The sequence below is a fragment of the Ranitomeya imitator genome, chromosome 5 (genome assembly GCF_032444005.1).
Source record: "Ranitomeya imitator isolate aRanImi1 chromosome 5, aRanImi1.pri, whole genome shotgun sequence".
Lineage (NCBI taxonomy): Eukaryota > Metazoa > Chordata > Amphibia > Anura > Dendrobatidae > Ranitomeya > Ranitomeya imitator.
In genome coordinates this window covers 428,915,185-428,940,148 of record NC_091286.1, presented here as the reverse complement: position 1 = coordinate 428,940,148, position 24,964 = coordinate 428,915,185, and the positions used below count along the sequence as shown (strand labels likewise).

The 24,964-nt window shown below is 43.1% G+C and overlaps 1 protein-coding gene across 3 annotated transcripts in view; it reads right to left on the bottom strand.

Moving 5' to 3' along the window:
* IL1RAP (interleukin 1 receptor accessory protein) overlaps window positions 1–24,964 on the bottom strand; it is a 332,383-nt gene that overhangs the window by 275,960 nt on the left and 31,459 nt on the right. The window contains exon 1 of one of the 3 annotated variants that reach the window (XM_069727113.1): window positions 8,724–8,793. The exons of the other annotated variants lie outside the window; for them this stretch is intronic. The gene's annotated coding sequence lies outside the window, so the exon portion shown is untranslated. Of the gene's footprint in view, window positions 1–8,723; window positions 8,794–24,964 lie in introns of those variants that run through there. 3 annotated transcript variants of the gene reach the window in all.

The window sequence follows — 24,964 nt, the reverse complement described above, 5'->3', positions numbered from 1 at the left end:
CAGCCAATGCCCATGCAATTTATAGGAAGAGCCCAATCTACATCTCAGTAATATGAACAAGAGGGAACATTTAGGCTAGGTTCACATTGCGTTAAGTGCAGTCCGTTCAGCGCATACGCTAACGGACTGCGTTAACGCAAGTGCCGAAAAAGATCGCGTTTATGCTAGCGCAGATGCTCTATCTGTGCTAGCGGTGACGAACCCGAAAACCCTGCAGACTGTGTCCGAGGGTCCATCACAGAATGACGGCACATCACTAACGCATGCCGATTATGACATGCGTTAGTGATGCGCTACATAGTGGCAGTCAATGGGTGCGCTAACGCATTCGTTACATAGCGTTAGTGCCGCTCTGTAACAGATGCTGTCAGCGGATTGCCATTAACGCAATGTGAACCCAGCCTAATGCAGGAACTCAAATACGGTAAGTGGAAAGCTTCAATGCTGATGAAACTGGAATTGCCATTTCAGGAGAACTTGCAGCAGAATGACTGTCAGCCTCTACCTCCTCTCCCTCCGCACTCCATAGAACCTGATGAGCAGCTGCTGTCATCTACTATCTCCGTAGAATGAGAATCTGCATTTAGACTGATTTAACTTATAAGTTGAGAGTTAATGATCAATCCAAGAGGAAAAAAGTAGATTTCTGTTATAAGATATATTATAAAGTCACTTTTTTTCATGTGTACTAATGAGTTATGAAATTAAACCGATGGTTCCATTTTAAGAAACAGGCTTACCAGAGGTGATGGTGTAAGGTCCATGCACAACATCAGCTCCACTGGTGTAAGTGACTGCTGACCAGACAGAGGGCCTCTCAAAATAAAACTTTAAACATACAACTTACTCTTAGAGATGAGTGAACCTGAACTGTAAAGTTAGGGGTTCATACCACCCGATGCTGAACTCCGAACACGGATTTCTCCTGGAAGATTTAGTGTTTGGAGTTTTAGAAGAAGGGAGAGAGACTTCCCTAGCCCTTTCTACAGCCATTTTAAAGCCATTTTACAGCAAAATTCAGATCCCCATTTACTACTATGGGGTTTGGGTTCAAGTGCAGGTACAGTTCTGGTACCCGAAATGAACTTTCGAAAAAAGTTTGGTCAAACCTGATGAACATCCACTGGTCCGCTCATCTCTACTTTTCATGTGTTTTAAAGGCGGGATTTGGATGGCCATACTTTCGGTCAGTGTGCAATTTGTGTGCTCAAAGCACACCCCTCTGATTCATTAATAATCTTTGCACCTGTGCACACCAGTGAATTTTCAAACGAAATGATGGACCTACTTTGGCCCTTTTACAGATCAGACTAGTGAATATAAAAGCAGGCAACTCCTGCACACACCAGCTATGCAGATCAGCCATAATGAGCTGCACACAGAGAAAGTCATGTCCTCAAATTGCAAATAAGTATAGCCAAAAATAAGCAGGATTTTGTCCAGCGCTGTCACTTCATGAGGCGCCAATGGAGAAGTCAAACCCGTCCTTTGAACATGTTGCATGCAATTTTAATAAACATTGTTTTATGTTACACTTTTTGGACTGTGGTTTTAATCTGAAGTGACAAGATTACTTTGGTGCCTTGAGCACACATTGGAACATCTTAATTATGTCACACAGCACTTTAATCAATTGTGGAGATTAGATCGAACAAAAGCTTAGCTCTTTGTCTACAATTGCAAAAGTATGTCAGAAAAGAAGCAGTTAAAAAAAGATCACCTGCCCAACAGGTAAGGATGGGGTGGTTCTGTTATCATGTGTAGCTGTCAGTGGGTACTGTACCTGAGAGGGAACAATACATTTCACTAATTCTGTACAAATCTTGAAAGCTGTGGCCTTTGTGCAAATGAAAACCGGTAGGAAAACAACAGGATGTCATACTTAAAAGTCAACCTTGAAATACTTCAAGAAGTGTCTTTAAAATGTTGAGGTTTTGAAATGTCCTTCATACTGGAATACTGTTATTGTACATGAAAGACTACCAAAGAATATTTGGATAGAGGGTTTTTTAAAAGAATAAGACAAGAATAGAAAGAAATGTTTAGAAGCTGCAATATTTGCCAAAGTCTGCATTACTAGGCGGAAAGAATTGTCAAACTAATTGAGAACTTCAGTGCAAAAAACTACAATGGTACATTAAAATTTGCAGCAATTTCTTATATTTGTCTTTGCTAACTACTTTTCACTTGGGAAATCAACATGTAACTTGACAAGTGGCCCACACATTTCATGACTGTACTTTGCCTACTTTATATTTATGTACACTACAATGAAAGAGACAATTTTTTTTCTTAAGGAACTAGGCAGTAAAAACTTCAATAGAAAAGGAGCAGGAGAAAATGTTTATGCTCATCACTTACAAAGCTTCTGGGATTCATCTAAGCAGGGCTGTGGAGTCAGTAAGCCAAACCACCGACTCCTACCGATTCCTCAATTTCACTGTGCTCCGACCCCGCAGCCCTGCTTGACTGCTGAGCACGTGCATAAAGTGCAGCACAGATTCATCTCACCTAAAACCCGAGCTCCTTACATCAGGAACAAAGCAAACATTTATAGGACATTTCATAACTTTCTCAAATTCTTATGGAAACATTTACAGCTGCACTGAACTACTGAACCCAATTTATTATATTTTTTTGGAGTCAGTCCACTTTACCCCGTCTCCAACTCCACCAAAAATGGATTCCAACTCTACAGCCCTGCATCCAACCCTGGTATTTCTACTTATTTTTTACTCCTGCACTGATGGACTACAGACAGGAACAATGGGAACTATGTAATGTTAAATTTTCACTGTAGGATTTGCTCAGTCTCTAGGCTGTTTGCAGCCAACCATTAACCTGTGCTCCGCTCATCATCAGGGACATCGCTAATAAAAGCCAAGCTTGCTGTGCCCAGCTGCCACATATTTATCTGCTACTCCTTTCTGGGCAGAGGAACAAAGTCCTTTGTATTTGTCTGCTACCAGGGGCTCAGCAACTTCCCGTGGTGAGCAGCTATGGATGGCACAGCATAGAGATCCAGCAGCTAACAGCATCCCTCATCATCAAAGTTAAAGGGGCTTTGTCTCACTGGCCAAGGCACATGCTACAGCCAGGGTTGCAAGTGTCCAGAAATTCCAGGACAGTCCGTAAAAATAGGTACATTTTTGAAGCGGAGGAAACAGATTTTCACTGTAACTATCAGTTTACAGTGAATGCAGCTCATGTCTTATCAGCATTATCATGGTTTTCCAATATGGAAGAGAAAATGCTGTCTGTATGGTTTTTTGATAATCTGTCTATAAAAAATAAAAACTCAAGCTGGCAACCTAGTCTACAACATGAACATTTTGCTCAACAAAACTCACCCTATGGATTGTCTTACACTTTGATTAGGTTAGTAATTAAATACAACTAGATGGGCTATAAACTAACCCCAAAAAGCTGCACATAGTCATCAAATTAAATTTAATGACATGGTGTTTTCCGTGTAAATGAATCTGCAACCAATGGGTTAAACAACGACAAACTGATGCACAGTTTAAAAAAAAATCACCAGAGCAGCAATTCACCTTGCTCAAAATGCAAAGATTTTCTATCACAGTAGGAGAATTATGTTCAGTTCCTGCTGCAGATGCACTAAACGCTCTATGGCAGAGGTTCATGCATGTCTGTACTGATGAGATACCGAGGAAGAATACAGACCAGAACTGATGGAGGAGAACTCGGCAGCCTAGTACTGGAGACATGGACAAATTACAGTACTGGAGACTTAATGATGTAGTATGACCAGTCCACAGGGACGTTTTAGCTATTGTATCATCAAAAATCAAAGCACTAGTGGCAAAATTACTGCAAAGAGATATTACTGCAAAGAGAAATTTGTTCATATTCTAAACATTCAAACTATTCTTTGTGCTATATTAAAAAGTGATGTTTTAAAGATGCAGGCCAGATGCATGAACATGTACAACTTAGAAAATACATGGCAAACTAGAGCCAGGGGCCAAATCTGGCCCACATTATATTTGGCCTGCAAGAAAATAGCCAATGTGTACAAGAGCTGGCCTGCTCCAGAACACAGTGTGTGCGAATACTACAAACCCATACCCCACATCCTACGACTCTAGCACAATCATCCACTACACCACATCAATAATTCGGAGCACCTGTCCCATCCTCCCGTACACGCCTCCAACACCTCACATCACTCTTTTGATGACGCAGCACAGTGAACACTTTTGTCACCAAAACGTTTTGCATCCCCAGAGCGACATTTATGTGACTGAGTATCCGTCCACTTAGGGAGAACAACAAGGTTCGGCTCTCTTTTCCATGAACCCAGCTCTGGAACTCTCATCTCCAGGCACACCGATCTCGGAATGATTCAGATGGCTGAATATTTACTTTCTAGACCCCACTCTGGGGTGGAGATATGGAGAACAGCCTCCCACCCACTCTTCAGCCGTTCACAAAAAAAAAAAAACAGTCCCTAACATGGCTGATTGTCTCCTCTCAGCACTTAGTGTGCTGAAACATGTTTCCCCAGGTTCATACCACTGAAGCCAACATCCTCAGTGATACATATCTCCCCCTAGTATTTTACCAGAGGCCATGACACAATATATAATTTTAATTAGCTTTTTTTATTATATATATATATATATATATATATATATATATATATATATATATATATATATATATATATATATATATCTCACCATCAGGATTATAGTGACAGTTAACACCTCTATACATAGATGATGACACAGGACCCACCATAGGTGATATAACACCTTAACCTGTTCCCCCTACCTTCTCAATGACTGCTACATGGGCTCATTACGTGTGTCAATTCTCAGGACAGGGTCGAGACCTAACGACCAACCTTGTTTAATCAATAGGCCATTTTCTGATGAGGACTCACTTCTGTCAGGTCAAATACCCTGATGCACATTTTCAGCATATTCACATGTGACTGCATTTATTTGATTTAGATAGAAAGATAGGATGTAGATATTGTTACATGTGGTGAAATAACTCTGCACAAGATCTCCATGACAACCATTTACGGAAAAATCAGAAGAGGACATATTGTCATCAAAACCATTCAGTAGTGAAATCTGGTCCTTGGAGCTTGTAACTTCAGTCAATCATATCTCAGCATAGAAGAAACAAATGTTATTTGGCCATTATGTTTAATACGTATACATGGATGCCGTTGTCTGCTTGTAGGTCTCCTTTAACATCTACATTAGCTTTTCATGTGCTTTGCGGTATGAACCCAACAAATCTACAGTCTAAACAAACCAATAAGGGAAAAAGCAAAAAAATAATATTTCTCAAAAAGATGAAGATTGTACGTTCGTTGGCTGTGCACCAAATATTAATGAAAATCTGCATTTTCATTTAAAAAAGGCTAAATTAACTTAGAAGGGACATAAAAGAGAAACGCTAGTGAAAGCAAAATAACGACCAAGTCCAACAACTTCTCTACTTGTTATACGTTTACTAGGGAGTTCTGTAATCCTAACAATATACTGGTCAATATAGCCATATACACCTGTGAGCTGATTGTACATTTTATTATATCAACACCTGAGAATCAAATCCTTTCCATGTTCATACATTTCCATTGCCATTTTTATTTCAATGATTAATCACCTATTTGAAACGTTAAACTAGCAGGGCACTATGTGGTGGGCCACTGAGAGGCGTCAGATGTTGCAGAAGGGCCAGCTGGGGCATGTAGTCCCACTGCCAGCAGATAATGATGTCACGGTAGCTGAAGTGGGTCGCTGGACCCCTCAACATTTCCCTCATGTCCACAACAATTGTCAATAGCGGGAAGTGGCACTTGTGGATGGTATAGGACCTCCCGGGGCACTCCTGTAGCGGTTGTGTCTGGGTGCAGGTTTTGGGACACCCGTGGTGTTAGTGCAATCTCAAGCAGCCAGACACGTAGATGAACTTGTAAACATAACAGCTTTACCGCAAGTAGTAACGGGGTACAGTCTCTCTCTTAAAGGCAAAGTTCACAGCATATTGTGCATCTGAAAGAAATGGTTATCTCCTCATGAGACAAGCGAATTATGGCCTCTCAGGGCGGATGGAGCAGAGTTCTCTTCGCTTGCTATTAGAGGAAGTGATATGTGCAGTTCAAGAAATATTACACTGCTGGAGGGACCTTCACAGATTGTTTCCATGAAGACCCACATTAAAGTGTGGAAGTACTCACAGTTTTGAGCCTACCGATCCCTTTTGCAGGGGGTAGGTTAAGCAAAGTCAGTGGTGTGGTAGCCACCTGGGTCTGGTCCTGGCTAGAAGCAAACAGGATAACCAGCATGCAGGGGAGCACATGTGCAGCATTATCTCTCCTGTCTGGATGAGGCTTCACTCTTGGGGAGGAGATTATGTGGAGTAAGATGTTTTCCCAGCGTGGACTGGTATGAAAAACATCCTGGGAGCAATAATGTCTGCTTCCTCTGCCTTCCTTAGGCAGCTTGAACCGCCCAGAACTGGTTTATACCAGTGTTCAGGAAGTCTGAGTGAGCCATGAGCTGGGAGACTCCTGCCAGCCATTTCTATGGCAGCTTGTTGTGAGGAGAATAATCACTTAACTTTCATATACACACTGGCCAGTAGATAGCAGTAAAGCACATTTATGAGTAGTCGGTATACAATGCAATGTATTACATGTTCTAAATCACAGTGTCCAAACTAATTCTGACACACTGGAACAAATCTACTGTCACATGACAACTGTCTCATTCAGCAGCAGTAGAACAGGTACCAGGATAAGACTATATGCTCATCTTTTTCTGGCAGTCTCACAGACAATGGCCCCGATTCTTCAAAATTTTAGCACAGCCTTGTTTTTCATCTTTTCAAAGTTTTTTCATCAACATAAAAGCTTTGATGAATTCAGGCCCAATGAATGGAGATCGAGTATGCTCAGCATTGCCCCAATCAAGATGGAGTGGCGCATGCTCGACCAGAGCCCAGTATCCGGATTTCAAACCACCATTCTTAATGTTGCTGGGGTCCCAGCAGTTGGACCCTTAGTGACCAGCAAGTTATACCTTATAAGAGATAAAGGGCTATTCCTAAGACAGTAAGGTAAGTGGACCTTCCTAGGTTCCTGGTTACTTTGAAACAAAGTTTTCGGTTTCAGAGTCCAGATTTTTTGACTTTGTGATTGTTCCTTTAGTGAGGGTGTATTTGTGATCTTCAGATGAAAATAAGACACTGTACTAGTTTATACCCAACATATCCCAGTTTCAAGATCCCATTACATGATTTTGTAATGATTCACTATCTTTTGTAGGGTAAAACTATAAAGTGTCACCTCTGTAGGAAGCCAAGCCCTTTCCAGTTGTGCAGGTAATTATGTAACGAACAACTTTAACAAACTGTTCTTCAAGTAACAAATGTTGGAAGTCTGCTATCAAATGCCATCAGGTGAAAAAAAAAGCCTCCATGATGGGTTGAAAATGTTTTCTTCATTTTAAACTTCCTAAATGTCAACAGATTATACAAATTCAATGTTCTACAGAGTTTGGGTATGGCATTAGGGAAATGAACAATCAGTTTTGGGAAGGCCAGAATACAGACAGAAACATTCCAAGCTTTAAACAGAGAAATCCACTAAAAGGAGTAGACCACTAGAGGACAACCCCTGCTTAATCAATTCTGAGTCCCATAGTTAAAAAACAACAACAACGTCACGTCACCACCCAAGATCAGCAGCACTAACATCGCTGGAACGGTGACACAACTGGAGGGGGTATACACCATTTTTATTATCTGTGCAGCATTAAACTGATTGAGAAAGGCTTGCCCGTTAGTGGACAACACCTTTAAGGAAAACATCAATATTTGTAGAGTACAGGAAGTACATTCAGATGCATGCAAAAAAGTCAGATAACCAAGTAATTATAAAACTAAACAATAAGAGCCAATATTTGTTTAAAAAAAACAAACAAACACTTTTTCAATATTAAAATATATTTTATGGCACTACAATATCTGCTGATGGAGGGGTATGTGACCAGAACTGTCCATCAGCCTCCTCCAATGGTATACCACCTCACATAGGAATGTTGCTTCTTTATTAGAGGAGCCTGATGGACAGGTCTGGTCACTTGCTCCCCCACCAGCAGCCATTGTATGGACTGCAGAGCTGGTCAGTGTGTGAGATAAGCTATGGTAACTCTTTAATAATAATAATAATAATAATAATAATTTTTATTTATATAGCGCCAACATATTCCGCAGCGCTTTACAAATTATAGAGGGGACTTGTACAGACAATAGACATTACAGCATAACAGAAATACAGTTCAAAACAGATATCAGGAGGAATGAGGACCCTGCTCACAAGCTTACAAACTATGAGGAAAAGGGGAGACACGAGAGGTGGATGGTAACAATTGCTTTAGTTATTCGGACCAGCTATAGTGTAAGGCTCAGGTGTTCATGTAAAGCTGCATGAACCAGTATGTAGCAGTACAGACACAGAGGGCTAATACTGCATAAAGTGTATGAGAACATGATGCGAGGAACCTTTTTTTTTTTTTTTTTTTTTTTTATTATAAATAGGCCACACAGGGATCGTTAGGTTAATGCATTGAGGCGGTAGGCCAGTCTGAAAAAATGAGTTTTTAGCTCTTTACTTGAAAATCTGTCAGGGAGCTTGTTCTGGCAGTCTAACAGGAAAGTTTGTCACTTTTTTTTACCTGACTTTATTTTTCAGTTCTTCTCAGCTGATTTATAACCAAACATTGAATGTGCAGGGAGACTGCTAGCCTGTAAAAGCAAAATGGTGCAACATCTGTAATGGAACCCAATTGCTATAATAATTTTTAGCCCAAAATACAGGCATTTAAGTAAAAAAATACATGTATTTAAGCCTCCAAAAGGAGTCCAATGCTAAGGTCCCCCAGATAAATAAAAAAAAAACAAAAAAAAAACACAGACACTCACCTCACAATCCAGTACAGTGCCAACGCCGACTGGAATGGCAATATATCTTTCTACCTCATGCACATACTGACCTTAGGGTACCGTCACACTATACCATTTCGATCGCTACGACGGTACGATTCGTGACGTTCCAGCGATATCGTTACGATATCGCTGTGTCTGACACGCAGCAGCGATCAGGGATCCTGCTGAGAATCGTACGTCGTAGCAGATCGTTTAGAACTTTCTTTCATCGCTGGATCTCCCGCTGTCATCGCTAGATCGGTGTGTGTGACACCGATCTAGCGATCTAGCGATGCGATCCAGCGATGCGTTCGCTTGTAACCAGGGTAAACATCGGGTAACTAAGCGCAGGACCGCGCTTAGTTACCCGATGTTTACCCTGGTTACAAGCGTTAAACTAAAAAAAAACAAACAGCACATACTTACATTCTGGTGTCCGTCAGGTCCCTTGCCGTCTGCTTCCCGCACTGTGACTGCCGGCCGTAAAGTGAAAGCAGAGCACAGCGGCTGTGCTTTCACTTTCACTTTACGGCCAGCAGTCACTGAGTGCGGGAACCAGACGGCAAGGGATGTGACGGACACCAGAATGTAAGTATGTGCTGTTTTTTTTTTTTTAGTTTAACACTTGTAACCAGGGTAAACATCGGGTAACTAAGCGCGGTCCTGCGCTTAGTTACCCGATGTTTACCCTGGTTACCCAGGGACCTCGGCATCGTTGGTCGCTGGAGAGCTGTCTGTGTGACAGCTCCCCAGCGACCACACTACGATTTACCTACGATCACGGCCAGGTCATATCGCTGGTCGTGATCGTAGGTAAATCGTATAGTGTGACGGTACCCTTAGTAGTTGGTGCAGTAGTTGTCCAATCTCATGCAACTCCTTCTTAAATTGTGAAGTCCCCCAGATAAATTAAAAAGGAAGCAAGTACTCACCTCCCGAACCAACAGCTTTCCCACAATGTCGGCGCTATGTCTACCGGTGGTCACAGGACATTTTTTTTTATGTTACGTGAGCACTGCAACCTATTACCAACCATTGATGAACTGCAGCCTTCCCAGTTTCATCAGTGTGTGCCGACTGACGGCAGTTGTCAGGTGACATAACTATCACGTGACTGCCAGGACAAAGAAAGTAGAATTCCGTCCCAGGAGTGCAGAAAAACATTTTCAAATTTCCACCTGATGAAGACGGTGTTAACCGTTGAATCGCGTTGTGGCTAAAATAATACCTGGTGTCCGAGTATTCCTTCTGCGCGCCTGGGACTGAATTCTACTTTCTTTGTTCTTGCGTCCTCCATTGGAGGTGTTCGGCTGGAAGCTGCGAGGGACTCTGCAATTTGGTTCTCTTTCCCTCCTTCCCTGGGTCTACTCTTGGCGCTCCACCACTAAACCTGAATATCCCCCATCATCTGGAATTCTTTGCCCCGACAAGTCCAGTTATCCACCATATTTGGATCCTTCAAACAGAACCTGAAAACCCATCTTTTCAAAGAAGCTTACAACCTGTAATGACCACACGACTACCTCAACAACATCGGAGCTACCGCAACCCTGACCTACTGTCTCCTTCCCCACAATCCTGTAGAATATAAGCCCACAAGGGCAGGGTCCTCGCCCCTCTGTATCAGTCTGTTATTGTTATTTTTGTTCACTGTAAGTGATATCTGTAATTTGTATGTAACCCCTTCTCACGTAGAGCGCCACCATGGAATTAAAGGTGCTATATAAATAATAATAATAATAATAATAATAATAATAATAAACACTGCTGCCCATCTGAGAGAATATAAATTCTGTTTTATTTTATCAGGCGTGTTTTACCATTTTTATAAGGGGTCTAAAATCATTTTTTAAACTGCCAAATTTATGGACTGTTTAGCTACTGCACAAAGTACGAAAATCAGTTTGTGCGATAGATAGATAGATAGATAGATAGATAGATAGATAGATAGATAGATAGATAGCAATATGCACATTAGCAAGAAGCAATATTCTGTCCGTGTACACAAAGTCACGCAAACATATCACTGACATTTCTAACAAATAAAAAGTGACGGAATAAGCTCTACATGAGGTCTTAAGTTGTTGAAGTGTCTTTTAATGATTGATTCCTATAGCAACAGAGTCAAGAACACAATGTCCATTTTAATGGAATGATCAACTCACCTCCTTAGGGCTCATACTCACTTGCGCGAGACTCAGATGAGTCTCGCACAGCAATACCCGGCGCTGCGGTCGGCACTCAGATCGGAGCGTGCGGCCTCATAGGGAAACATGTGGGCTGCACACTCCGCTCCTCTGTGCCAGGTGCAGTGCCGGGTATTGCCGTGCGAGACACATCCGAGTCTCGCGCAAGTGAGTATGAGCCCTTAGGATTACAAAACTTTCCAAGTAAATAAAATGTAAGTCTTCAAATGTACACTGTGTTCCAAATTATTATGCAAATTGGATTTAAGTGTCATAAAGATTTACCATATATACACTCAAGTATAAGCCGAGATTTTCAGCCCACTTTTTTGGGCTGAAAGTCCCCCTCTCGGCTTATACTTGAGTCATACGCAGGGGTCGGCAGGGGAGGGGGAGCTTATACTCACCTGGTCCTAGCGCGGTCCCTGCAGGTCCCTGGCTTCCCCGGCGCCGGCAGCAGCAGATCCTTCCTGTACTGAGTGGTCACATGGTACTGCTCATTACAGTAATGAATATGCGGCTCCACCTCCCTTAGAGGTGGAGCCGCATATTCATTACTGTAATGAGCGGTAACGGTGACCGCTAAGTACAGGATGAAGCTATGGCGTCGGAGAAGCCAGGGACTGCACCGCACCAGGACCAGGTGAGTATACAGGGAGGGGAGCACAGCGCTGCGCGATTGTCACCTTTCCTCGTTCCGGGTGTCGTTCTGTCTTCAGCAGTGACGCTCAGGTCAGAGGGCGCGGTGAAGTGGTTAGTGCGCGCCCTCTGCTGAACGTCAGAGCAGAAGACGGAGCCACACCGGAACAAGCAGCAGGTAACTATTGAAAGCGCTGGGGGCCTGAGCGACGGAGAGGTGAGTATGTGATTTATTTTTTTTATCGCAGCAAATGGGGCAAGTGTCTGTATGGAGCATCTATGGGGCCATAAGGTTTGTGCAGCACTATATGGGGCCATAACATTTGTGCAGCATTATATGGGGCCATAACGTTTGTGCAGCACTATATGGGGCCATAACGTTTGTGCAGCATTATATGGGGCCATAACGTTTGTGCAGCAATATAAGGGGCCATAACGTTTGTGCAGCACTGTATGGGGCCATAACGTTTGTGCAGCACTATATGGGGCCATAGCATTTGTGCAGCACTATATGGGGCCATAACGTTTGTGCAGCACTATATGGGGCAAGTGTCTGTATGGGTCCATAATTAACGTTTGTGGAGCATTACGGTATATGGGGCAAGTGTCTGTATGGAGCATCTTATAGGGCCATAATCAAGGCGTGTGCAGCACTATATCGGGCAAATATATTTATGGAGCATCTTATGGGGCCATAATCAGCATTTGTGCAGCATTATTTTGGGCAAATGTGTCTATGGAGCATCTTATGGGGCCATTATTAACCTTTATGTAGGATTATATGGGGCATATTTTAATATGGAGCATCTTATGGGGCCCATCATAAACTGTATGGAGCATTATATGGAGCTCCTGATTCAATATGGATATTCAAAAACACTTAACCTACTGATGTCTCAATAAATTTTACTTTTATTGGTATCTATTTTTACTTCTGACATTTACCGGTAGCTGCTGCATTTCCCACCCTAGGCTTATACTCGAGTCATTAAGTTTTCCCAGTTTTTTGTGGCAAAATTAAGGGGGTCAGCTTATACTCGGGTCGGCTTATACTCGAGTATATACAGTAATTGTTTTGTTTTTCAAATAAACTTGTGGATGGTATTGTGTCTCAGGGCTCAATAGATAACTGAAATCAATCTTAAACACATGTGATAATTAGTTTTCCAGGTGATTCTAATTAAAGGAAAACTACTTAAAAATGATGTTCCACATTATTAAGCAGGCCAAAGTTTTCAAGCAATATGAGAAATAAAAAGGATCTCTCTGCTGCTGAAAAGAGTTAAATAGCGCAATGCCTTGGGCAAGGTATAAAAAAATTAGATATTTCACAAAAACTTTGTGATCATCATACTGTGAAGAAATTTGTGACTGAAACAGAGCACAGACAGAGATCATGTAGATAAAGGCATAATGAGGAAGGTTTCTGCCAGACAAATTCATTGGAATAAGAGAGCAGCTGCCAAAATACCATTACAAAGCAGCAAACGGTTATTTGAAGCTGCTGGTGCCTCTGGAGTCCCTCGAACCTCAAGGTGTATGATCCTGCAAAGGATTGCTGTGGTGAATAAACCTACTATTCGGCCACCCCTAAACAGTGTTCATGAGCAGAAACGGTTGCAGTGGGCCCAGACAGACATGAAGACTAATTTTCAAACAGACTTTACTGATGAGTGTCGTGCAACCCTGGATGGTCCAGATGGATGGAGAAGTGGATGGTTGGTGGATGGCCATGATGCAACAAGGCTGCGACGTCAGCAAGGAGGTGGAGACATCATGGTTTGGGCCGGATCATGGGGAAACAGCTGGTAGGGGCCCTTTAAGGTTCCTGAAGATGTGAAAATGACATCTGTAAAGTAAATAGTGTTTCTGACTGACAACTTTCTTCCATGGTCTAAAAGCAGAAACGTGCCTTCAGGAGCAAAATCATCTTCATGCATGACAATGCCCCATCTCATGCTGCAAAGAATACCTCTGAGTCATTGGCTGCTATGTGCATGAAAGGAGATAAACTCATGGTGTGGCCACCATCTTCCCCTGACCTCAACCCTATAGAAAACCTTTGGAGTATCATCAAGCAAAAGATCTATGAGGGTGGGAGGCAGTTCACATCAAAACAGCAGCTCTGGGAAGCTATTCTGACTTCATGCAAAGAAATACAAGCAGAAACTCTCCAAAAACTCAAGAATGCAAGAATTGTGAAGGTGATATCAAAGAATGGGTCCTATGTTAACATGTAACTTGGCCTGTTAGGATGTTTTGGAGGTATATGAAGTAGCGGCGCTAGTGCGGATGGATATAAGCAGCTACAAGTAATATTCCGTACCACACGAGGGAATGAATAATACTAAAATGATATTATTATTATTATTTATTTATATAGCACCATTGATTCTATGGTGCTTTACATGAGAAGGGGTTACATACAAGTTACAGATATCACTTACAGTAAACAAACTAACAATGACAGACTGATACAGAGGGGTGAGAACCCTGCCCTTGCGGGCTTACATTCTACAGGATTATGGGGAAGAAGACATTAGGTTGGGGGTTGCAGGAACTCCGGTGTTGGTGAGGCGGTAGCTTCGGTAGTGAAGAGGCGGCAGCGGGGTAAGTGCAGGCTGTAGGCTTTCGTGAAGAGATGGGTTTTCAGGTATGTATATATATATATATATATATATATATATATATATATAGATGTATATATAATATGTTTTACCTGCGCTATATGCTAAAGGCACATCAATCAAACAATCACAGCGTGTGTTTACCTGTTAGGTGAGGGACGTATTCAAGTTGCTCAATGAAAAATGTGTACAATTCTCAGACCAGATCGAGTGGAAATAGAAACTATGATTAGAAAAGAGAAGAAAAGGTGGTCTCAGTTATTGCTTTCTTTTTTTTTAAATATAGCTAGGATACTACTGTGACACTTCCTTATGCTCCAGGGAGTGCGGTGACGCTACTAATTAAAAAACAATCTAAAATATATATATATAAAAAAAATATAATATAGTGATACAGTCCTGTGATTAGGAGGTGTCTCAACTAATATAACACCAGTGGACTACCCAAACCGAGCCCAAAAAGTATACCAAGCAGGTGAGTATATTTGGAGGCGGAAGTTCTGATTAAATATGCAGTCAGTTGGATACCTGTAGTCTCATAAGTGCTTAGAAATTGTTCATACTTCCTAAAAGTAGTATTGCAGGTTACTTAGCTTTAGGAAGATGTTGCTGGTGGCTTCCAGGCGGCTTATGCGAGCACCGTCCCGGCCGGTGTGGAGTGCTCGCGCGGCCTATGCTTAAAGATCCTAATGTGATGCCTTGCAGGACCTGCGGTGACGTTTCGGGTCACGTGATCGTCAGTCACGTGGTGCCCCTGAAGATACTACAGGGTGACCCTGATGAAGGAATCCGCGCTATTCCAAAACGCGTTGGTTTTTGGCTCCCACTGCGACCCGTAGTATCTTCTTGATTTCCTAAATGGTCGAAGCAAATGAGCCAGTACAATGTTCCAATCATCAACCGGTAAGGGTGGTTTCACACTTGCGTTTTTGTCTGCAGCGTTTTTTACCAAAAAAACGCATGCGTTTTTTTTCCCTATATTTAACATTGAAAACGCATGCGTTTTTTGGTGTACGCGTTTGCACGCGTTTGTGAACGCGTGCGTTTTTTTACTGCATGCGTTTATTTTCTGAAATGCAACTTGTAGTATTTTGAGGGGCGTTTTTTTTCCCAAAAAAAACGCATGCGTTTACATGCGTTTTTTTTTTTACAAAAAAATGCATTGGAGTCAATGGGGACGCATGCGTTTTTTTGGACATGCGTTTGCATGCGTTTTTTTGACGCATGCGTTTTTTTTGGCACCATTGAATTAACTGTAGATAAGGATGTCTAGACACTGATAAGCCTCCCCCATAGCAGCAGGGTTATAAAAGGAAGGTTGGGGGAAGTTTCTGGTCACTTCTCATCAGACTCCAAAGAAGACAGCACCCTGCCCGGACGCATTGTTGGACAAGACACAGAGCAATGTGAGTATATCCTAGCCAATGCATTCATTTTCAATTTTTTGGATCTACATGTCCTAATTTCTTCAATTTTTTTCTTTCAACACGCATCAGAATGTCTTCTCCGGTTTCTTCGTCTGATGAGGAGTTCCAGCCACGGCAATCAGAAGTGGATCACGTGAGCGAGGTAATTTTTTTGTCCGTCAGCTTGGTAAGTATTGACTGTCACATCGACACATGAGGCAATTTTTTTTTTTAATTTTATAGAGCACTTCAACTGAGGGACAGAGAGGTACTGAGCAGCGGAGTCAAGGTCCAGGTGGAAGACGGCAGCGGGTATGTATACCAGGCAGACTGTCCTTATTGTAATATTCTTTCCTTTTCTGTACCCTTGTTTTTCTTTACATTTTTCTTGTATCATCCTTTTCTGAAAGTTGTCTTTCATATTCCTGCCCTTTCTCATCTTCGTGTCTTATTTTTTCCAAATGTGGTTGAGCAAACTTAAATGATTTTCTTTTAATTTTAGGTTTCACAACGGGACGACGACCGGATTGATAATGACCTGCTGATCAGTCTGGTCCAGGAGCGAGTCCCGTTGTGGGACAGCCGGGATCAACAGCACTCCGTCAATAGTGTTTTCCGTCGTTTGTGGAGTGAGGTGGCCCAAGCGTTGTGGGATGGCTGGGAGAATTCCCCGCCACGGGTCCGTAATGCATTTGGTAAGTATTGCACGGTAGTGTGAAGCAACAGACCTTGGCCATGCTCTCTTGACTGTGTGTGATGAAAGAAACTTTTCGTAGTTTCTGTCATCACACACAGTCACGAGAGCACGGCCAAAAGTCCTTATTCTGACCATTATATTTTATTGTTATTTCACAGTGGACAAAGTAAGGACACGTTGGCGTTCCATGAAGGACCGCTTCAACAAGGACCTGCGTGCAGAGAAGAGTGCAGCTAGTGGTTCCGGAGCAAGGCACCGGCTCTACAAATACCACCGTGTGTTGGCCTTCCTGAGACCGGTCCTTCTCATGAGAACGTAAGTATTTCTCACATGCCTCCGGTTGTATTGCATAGACATAATCTGTCATTTTTAATTCCACAGGATGTACCGTCTTGTTATAGTTTGGTATTAATTTTCTGTTTTCTTTTTTCACAGCACACACTGCACGACTGTCGCCACAGGTTCTGGAGCGGTCCTTCAGCCGGCAGCCACGGACCCGTCCCAGCCATCCAGCAGCGCAGCACCAGGTGGGTCTTCCACACTCACTGGAGACCAGGGGGCTGGCCCATCAGGTCTTCCCCTTTCGCAGTCCTATTTCGCTGCACCCATTTTTGCGGGCTCATCCCGGCAGCGGCAGAGGGCTTCGGATAGGTCCCTCATGCCCGAGTTTTTGCACTTGAGCTCGGTTTTACACGAAGCTATCAAGGCTTTAGGTGACAGAATGGATGTGTCCCATAACCTGTTAGAGTGCCGCATCCAGGATGTCGCCAAAAGCGTTGATCAAGTGAAAGCCGACCTCCAGAAGCCAGCTCATCATTTTTTTAATCAAATCGAACAGGGCATGTCGGAACACCTTAGCCCTGATCTCTAGCTGAGTGTGATGCAGGCCTGCAATGTTGCTTTTGTGCAGGCTATGCAGCAGAGTCAGAGTCGTAATGTGGCGGCATATCCAACTGTGCCGTCACTGTCACAAGTAAACACTATTCCTACCTCTGCTGCATACCACTGCACGGCCACCTCTATTCCCTCTACAGGTGTACTCCACTACAGCGCCAACACGATGACGAGTGCTGTTGGACATCCCACCGCCACCACCGTGACGACCGCTGCTCCGGCTTGGACCTCCTCCGCTCACACCACGCAGGACCCTGGCGTGGCTTATCGGCCCGGCCCCCTCCCGATGCAGCAGGACCCATCCATGCAATATCGGACCGGCCCACCCCCGATGCAGCAGGACCGAGGCCTGGCATATCGGACCGGACCCACCCCGATGCAGCAGGACCGAGGCGTTGCTTTCCAGGCAGGACACCCCCCGATGCAGCAGGACCCATCCATGGCGTATCGCACCGGGCCCCCCATGATGCAGCACGACCAAGCCATACCTTTCCGGACAGGACCCACCCCGATGCAGCAGGACCCATCCATGGCTTTACGTTCCCCCCCCCCCCCAACGATGCACCAGGAACCTGGGAGGGTGTTATGTTCCCCCCCCAACGAGGCACCAGGATCCTGGGAGGGTTTTTGTTCCCCCCCCCCCAACGAGGCACCAGGACCCAGGCGGGACTTTATCTTTTCCCCCATTGGACTCAGACATTGCCGAGCGCTCCACAATGGAGACTGAGTGTTTAATTGTGGAGCCGGGTCCTGACGTGTCTCCCGCCTACACTTTACAACCTAGCCCCAGAAGACTTCCCCCAACCCGGAAAACCCAACGTAAAACTGGCAAAACTCATAAAAAACAAAAAACTTTGATTATTCCTCCCCCATCACCTACCGATGTGTCTCAACCTTCCAGTGTGTCTCAAGCCCCTCATGTTTTAAGCCCCATCCCCGAACTTCCAGACCCTTCAAGTTTTCTTGCCCATTCTCCTGCCACCTCTGTCTCCTCCACGGTGAGCCAGGCTTCAGTTCTGAATACCCCCCAGTTACGTCACTCAACCCCAAGCCGGCGTGGTTCAACTCGGCGCGGTACCAAAAAATAAATTGTTGTTTTTCCTCAATAAAAAAAAAAGATTATTTGCAACAATTATGTTTGGTTTATTGTGTCTTTCACCGCTCTCAATACACACCAATAAAGTTCGTCACACACTTATTCTTTTGGCCTACACATATCTCCAGTAGTATAAAATACCAGACAACATCTATATGTGTTTCTTTAGTATACAGATATGAGTTGGCCAAAAAAATAGCAGTTATTTCCATACTCTTATTTTTAATTTTTAACTAGTGTAGTGTCACTGTCCAAAGAGAAAATGGTGGCAATCAAGTTCAGAACTCAACTGAACCGGTCAGATGTCAAAATAGACACCTGACCTGTTTAGTTGATTACTGACTTGTATATTCACCATATTCTATATAGCACATTATGTGACAATTTTTGTCAAACTGATGGGACAATGGTTGGCACACGCTAACTATCTATCCTCACCTGGGCAGGTGTAAGAAATTTTGAATTCATGATCATGTATATGTTCATCATGAATTCATTATTTCTTACACTTTACTTGACGGGTATAGAGAGCGTGCCAGTCTTGACGCAATGACGTCAAGAAGATTACCAATAAATAAATTTAAATCTGGTTACATTATTATAAGTATGCGTGTTTATATCATTCTTTGTAAACCAAAATAGGGAGTGCAACAGAGGTCAATTATGATTAAAAAAATCTAATTATTACCTCATCAACTATCACCCACTCCTGGTTTTGGATTACAAATTATGATATACATATCTACTGCCCATCTTTGTTCAACCGTTTTTTAGAGAGGAAAAAGACAGGAGACCTGGTGAACACAAAAAAGTTTATTAATTAGAAAAATTGGTATCAGTATTTAATAATTGGTAAACGTTAACATACAACAGGACATTTTAACAACATTGTCCTGCCATGAAACCCGTCCAATATCGGACACAAAATAGGCCGCAAATTGGTCCCGCATAAGACCAACGGCTGCAGTTGACCGCATCGGGTGATGCTGAAAATCTGGCAATGGGTGTGAAACTGGTTCATCAAGTTCAATGTGGGGTCGCTCCTTAGCCATCATATAATTGTGTAGAACCACACAGGCTTTGACCACCTCGTCCACAGTTTCCACTTTTAGATTGATGGCTGTTGCAAGAATGCGCCATTTAGCAACCAGAATGCCAAAGCTGCACTCTACGGTTCTTCTGGCCCTGGTCAGTCTGTAGTTGTATATTCTGCGTGTGTGGTCCAAGTCCCTACTAGAATAGGGCTTCAGGAGATTTTCACACATCTGGAAGGCCTCATCCCCAACCATAACAAATGGCAGCGGTGGGCCTTGAGTGTTGGGGAGAGGCTGTGGAGGGGGAAAATTAAAATTGTTGCCATATACCCGACGGCCCATATCCGAGCTCTTGAATGTCTGGGAATCATTGCCACGGCCAAAAGCTCCAATGTCCACGGCGATGAAGCGACACTCCGCATCCGCTATTGCCATGAGCACTACCGAAAAATATTTTTTATAATTAAAAAACTCAGATCCGGTTCTGGCAGGTTTAACAATGCGGATGTGCTTCCCGTCCACCGCCCCTAAACAGTTTGGAAAATCACACACGTTCAAAAATGTTTGTGATATTTCCCGCCACATGTCCACGGTGGGTACGGGTATAAACTCCTCACGGAGTACATTCCATAACGCACGACAGGTGTCCACAACAATTCCGGACAGGGTTGAGATTCCAAGGCGGTATTGGAAGTGCAGGGAAGATAAACTCTCTCCTGTGGCCAGAAATCTAGAAGGAAACAAAAAAAAAAATTAAAATCTGCTCTTAATGGTGGTTTTAAATAAGAAAAAGGTAAAAAAAAAAAAAAACCAAAATACATGTCATAACCAAAAATTTGGACTGTCATTGGTTTAGTTTTGGAACGTACCGTAATGTCACTAACAGACGTTCCTCGGGTGGAATTGCTCTACGGAGCCGTGTGTCCTGTCGCCGTATGGAACCTTCTACACGAGACAGTAAATCCCGGAAAGAATCCTGAGACATTCTGGTGTAATCCTGGAATTTCTCCGGGTTGGCATTCAGCTCCGCATAGAGCGTGTGATATGCTCCACGGGTCTCACGCACTTCAATGATGGGGTGCCTCCAAAAACGCCGACGCTGTCTCCTTCTCCATCTTTGGCGGTTTCGGTCTTGCTCCCAAGCAAAAACACAGGCAAGGAAAATCTTGAAGCTGAACTCCAGTTTGAAATAAAAGTTCGCCATTGAAAGATCCATCATGACACCGGAAACAGTAGCAAGCTCTGAAAATTTCTGTTCCCCTAGGGTCTATATATTGATTGCCAATCATGTACGCCCTCTCTATTCCCATTGGTTGTGTCTGGTAACCTTTTTTTTTATTTTTATTTTTGTTTAAAAATCCCAAAAAAAACGCAAACGCATGCAAAAACGCATGTAAACGCGTGTAAACGCTGCGTTTTTTTGACGCACGCGTTAAACGCGTGCGTCAAAAAAACGCAGCGTTTACACGCGTTTACATGCGTTTTTGTACCATGCGGTTTTTTTTTAAAACGCATGCGTTCAAAAACGCAAGTGTGAAACCAGCCTAAGAGTATACCGTATATACTTGAGTATAAGCTAAGAATTTCAGCCCATTTTTTAGGCTGAAATTGCCCCTCTCGGCTTATACTCGAATCATTCCTAGGGGTCGGCAGGGGAGGGGGACGGCAGCTGTCTAATAATACTCACCTGCTCCTGGCGCGGTCCATGCAGGTCCCTGGTTCTCCGGGCGCTGACAGCTTCTTCCTGTATTGTGCGGTCACATGGTACCGCTCATTACAGTAATGAATATGAACCCCACTCTACTCCCATAGGGGTGGAGTCGTATATTCATTACTGTAATGAGCGGTACCATGTGACCGCTCAATACAGGAAGAAGCTGCCGGCGCCCGGAGAAGCAGGGACTGCGCCAGGAGCAGGTGAGTATGACGGGGGCATACTCACCTTTCCCATTCCACCGTCGGCGCCGCTAAGTCTTCCGTGTCCTCTGCAGTGATGCTCAGGTCAAAGGGCGCGATGATGCGATTAGTGTGCGCGCCGCCCTCTGCCTGAACGTCAGTGCAGAGGATGCGGTAGACGTAGCGGCGCCAGCGGTGGAATGGGAAAGGTGAGTATAGCAAGTGCCGGGGGCCTGAGCGACGAGAGGGGAGTATGTGATTTTTTGGGGGCAAATATATCTATGGAGCATCTTATGGCGCCATGTGCAGCATTATATGTGGGAAAATATCTCTGGAGTATCTTATGGCACCATGTGCATTATATGGGGGCAAATATCTCTGGAGCATCTTATGGGGCCATGTGCAGCATTATAGGGGGGCAAATATTTCTATGGAGTATCTTATGGGGCCATGTGCAGCATTATATGGGGGCAAATATCTCTATGGAGCATCTTATGGGGCCATAATCAGCATTTGTGCAGCATTATATAGGGGCAAATATCTCTATGGAGCATCTTATGGGGCCATAATCAGCATTTGTTCAGCATTATACGGGTCAAATGTGTCTATGGAGCATCTTATGGGGCCATAATCAGCATTTGTTAAGCATTGTATGGGGCAAATGTGTCTATGGAGCATCTTATGGGGCCATAATCAACATTTGTGCAGCATTATATGGGGCATATTTTAATATGCAACATCTTATGGGGCCCATCATAAACTGTATGGAGCATTATATGGGGATCCTAATTCAATATGGATATTCAAAAACACTTAACCTACTGATGTCTTAATTAATTTTACTTTTATTGGTACCTATTTTTATTTTTGACATTTACTGGTAGCTGCTGCATTTTCCACCCTAGGCTTATAATCGAGTCATTAAGTTTTCCCAGTTTTTGTGGCAAAATTAGGGGGGGGGTCGGCTTATACTCGAGTATATATGGTAAATCAAATTTTTTGCTAACAAGCATCCCAATGATAACCATATTTGTAATAAAAAAAAAAAACTAAAAATGCACTGCGTCAAATTATTCTGCACATTTTTCCAAACATTTATAGGTTGTAAGGAACTGAAAATGGTGATTTCCTGAATTTGCAGTATTAAAACGACGCATTTACTTAAATAAACAGCTTTTTCAATCAAAAACATCTTAAAAGGCCAATTTACCTGTTAACATAGGACTCCTTCTTTGATATCACTATCACAATTCTTGCATCCATTGAACTTGTGAGTTATTGGAGAGTTTCTGCCTGAATTTCTTTGCAAGATGTCAGAATTGCCTCCCAGATCTTTAATGTGAACTGTGTCCCACCATCATAGATCTTTTTTTTGAGGAAATGCCAAAGATTCTCAATAGGGTTTAGGTTAAGAGAGGATGGTCCCTAAACGGGTCAACCAGCTCTCTCCCTAAGATCCTTGCTCCATCCTTCTGGACCATGCAGGGTTGAACAGATCTCATCATTAATCAAGACGGTTTTAAAATTAGTCTTCGTGTAAAGGTACTTTTGCATTGCGCTCTGTGTTCCCGTCGGGGCATACGTCCGAAGTCCCGGGGAAAACTGGGCCAGCTGCACACTGTACCAGTTTCTACTTGTAAGCACTGTTTAAGGGTGGCTGAATAGTAGAGTTATGCACAACTAGAAGCCTCTAGAGGATTCTACACCAGCAGATTCAAATACTCATTTGATGCTTTGTAATGGTATTGTAGCAGCTGCTCTCTTAATCTGATGACTTTGTCAGAAACCTTCCTTGTTATGACTTTATCTGCACAAAAGGGTTTGTGTGCTCTATCAGCCACATATTTCTTCACAGTACAATGATCATGCTTACATTTTCAGGAAATATCAAATGTTTTCATACCTCGTCCAAGGCATTGCACTATTTGACACTTTTCGGCAGCAGAGATCCTTTTTCTTTCCCATATTGCTTGAAACCTGTGGCTTGCTTAATAATGTGGAATGTCTTTCTTAAGTGGTTTTCCTTTAATTGGGCTTACTGGGCAAACTAATGATCACAGGTGTTTGAGACTGATTCAGTGATCCCCACTGAGCCTTGAAAAACAATACCATCCATGAGTTTATTTGAAAAACAAAAAAGATTACCGTACATCTTTATGACACCTAAATCAAATTTGTGTAATAATTTGGAAGGTGGTGTACATGCACCATATAGTTTTCATACCTACGTAACTTTGTCTCTTCTGCTTTTAGATGGAATATCTTAGTAACCAATATTGATGGTGCTGTCATATAAATAAATTGATGTGCTGCTTGAACATGTTTCTGTGACAATTGAAAAGCAGCTAAAAATGAACCGTTACTTTAAGTAAATGTCCACCTTTGAACACTTTTTTTCTTGATATGTGTCTTGCTTGATACATCAAACATTCTACACAAATTAATTTTCATAATACAAATTTGGCTCGGTGCATCAATTTAATTATACAGCATCAAATCTACATATTTTTTTCCCCGTTCAAACAGCAGTAGCGTTAAACGGATTTCCAGGGTTCTTTTTTTTACTACACTGGTGTCCCATCCTCAATATATGCCATCATTATTAGATTGGTGAGTATGTATCGTATCTGCATCTTGGCACCCGTGCCATAGCTAGACTGTTCATATTACGTCGTAGATCACGTTTATTGTAGTAGCAGGTGTGTCTTGCATTACAGTTAAACTGAAGCTAAATCAGAAAATTAACTATTGTTGAAATCAGCTTTTTGTGCTAAATATAGTTTTGAAACATTGATTTTTTTTATTCTCCATTTTACAATCTGTATTAAAAATGAAAAAAATAGAACTCTTCTAATTGTCACACTGGTCACTTGAGCTTTTTTAGATTCTAACTTTCTACTTTTTCAAGAAACAAAATGGTCTGATGTTAAACCTATTTTTTGTATTGAGTGTGTGCAAAGGTCAATGTGAATGAAGGGAGAGCAGGGCCATCCTGTCATCATTTACTGTGATTGGTGAATCCTGTGTTATCAGCTGTATCTATAGAGGTGTTGTAATCCTGCCTCTGATGATATGGAACCTTGCTGTAAACTCTTCCTAAAATGACAGGAAGTACAGTAAAAGTCTGAAAAAAAGTGGCTAGTGTGAAAATTGCAAGATTAACCCCTCTGTGACCTTAGACGTACTATCCCGTCGAGGTGCCCTGGGCTTATCTGACCCTGGACGGGATAGTACGTCATAGCCGATCGGCCGCGCTCACGGGGGGAGCGCGGCCGATCGCGGCCGGGTGTCAGCTGCTTATCGCAGCTGACATCCGGCACTATGTGCCAGGAGCGGTCACGGACCGCCCCCGGCACATTAACCCCTGGCACACCGCGATCAAAGATGATCGCGATGTGCCGGCGGTGCAGGGAAGCACCGCGCAGGGAGGGGGCTCCCTGCGGGCTTCCCTGAGACCCCCGGAGCAACGCGATGTGATCGCGTTGCTGCGAGGGTCTCACCTCCCTCCCTGCTCCC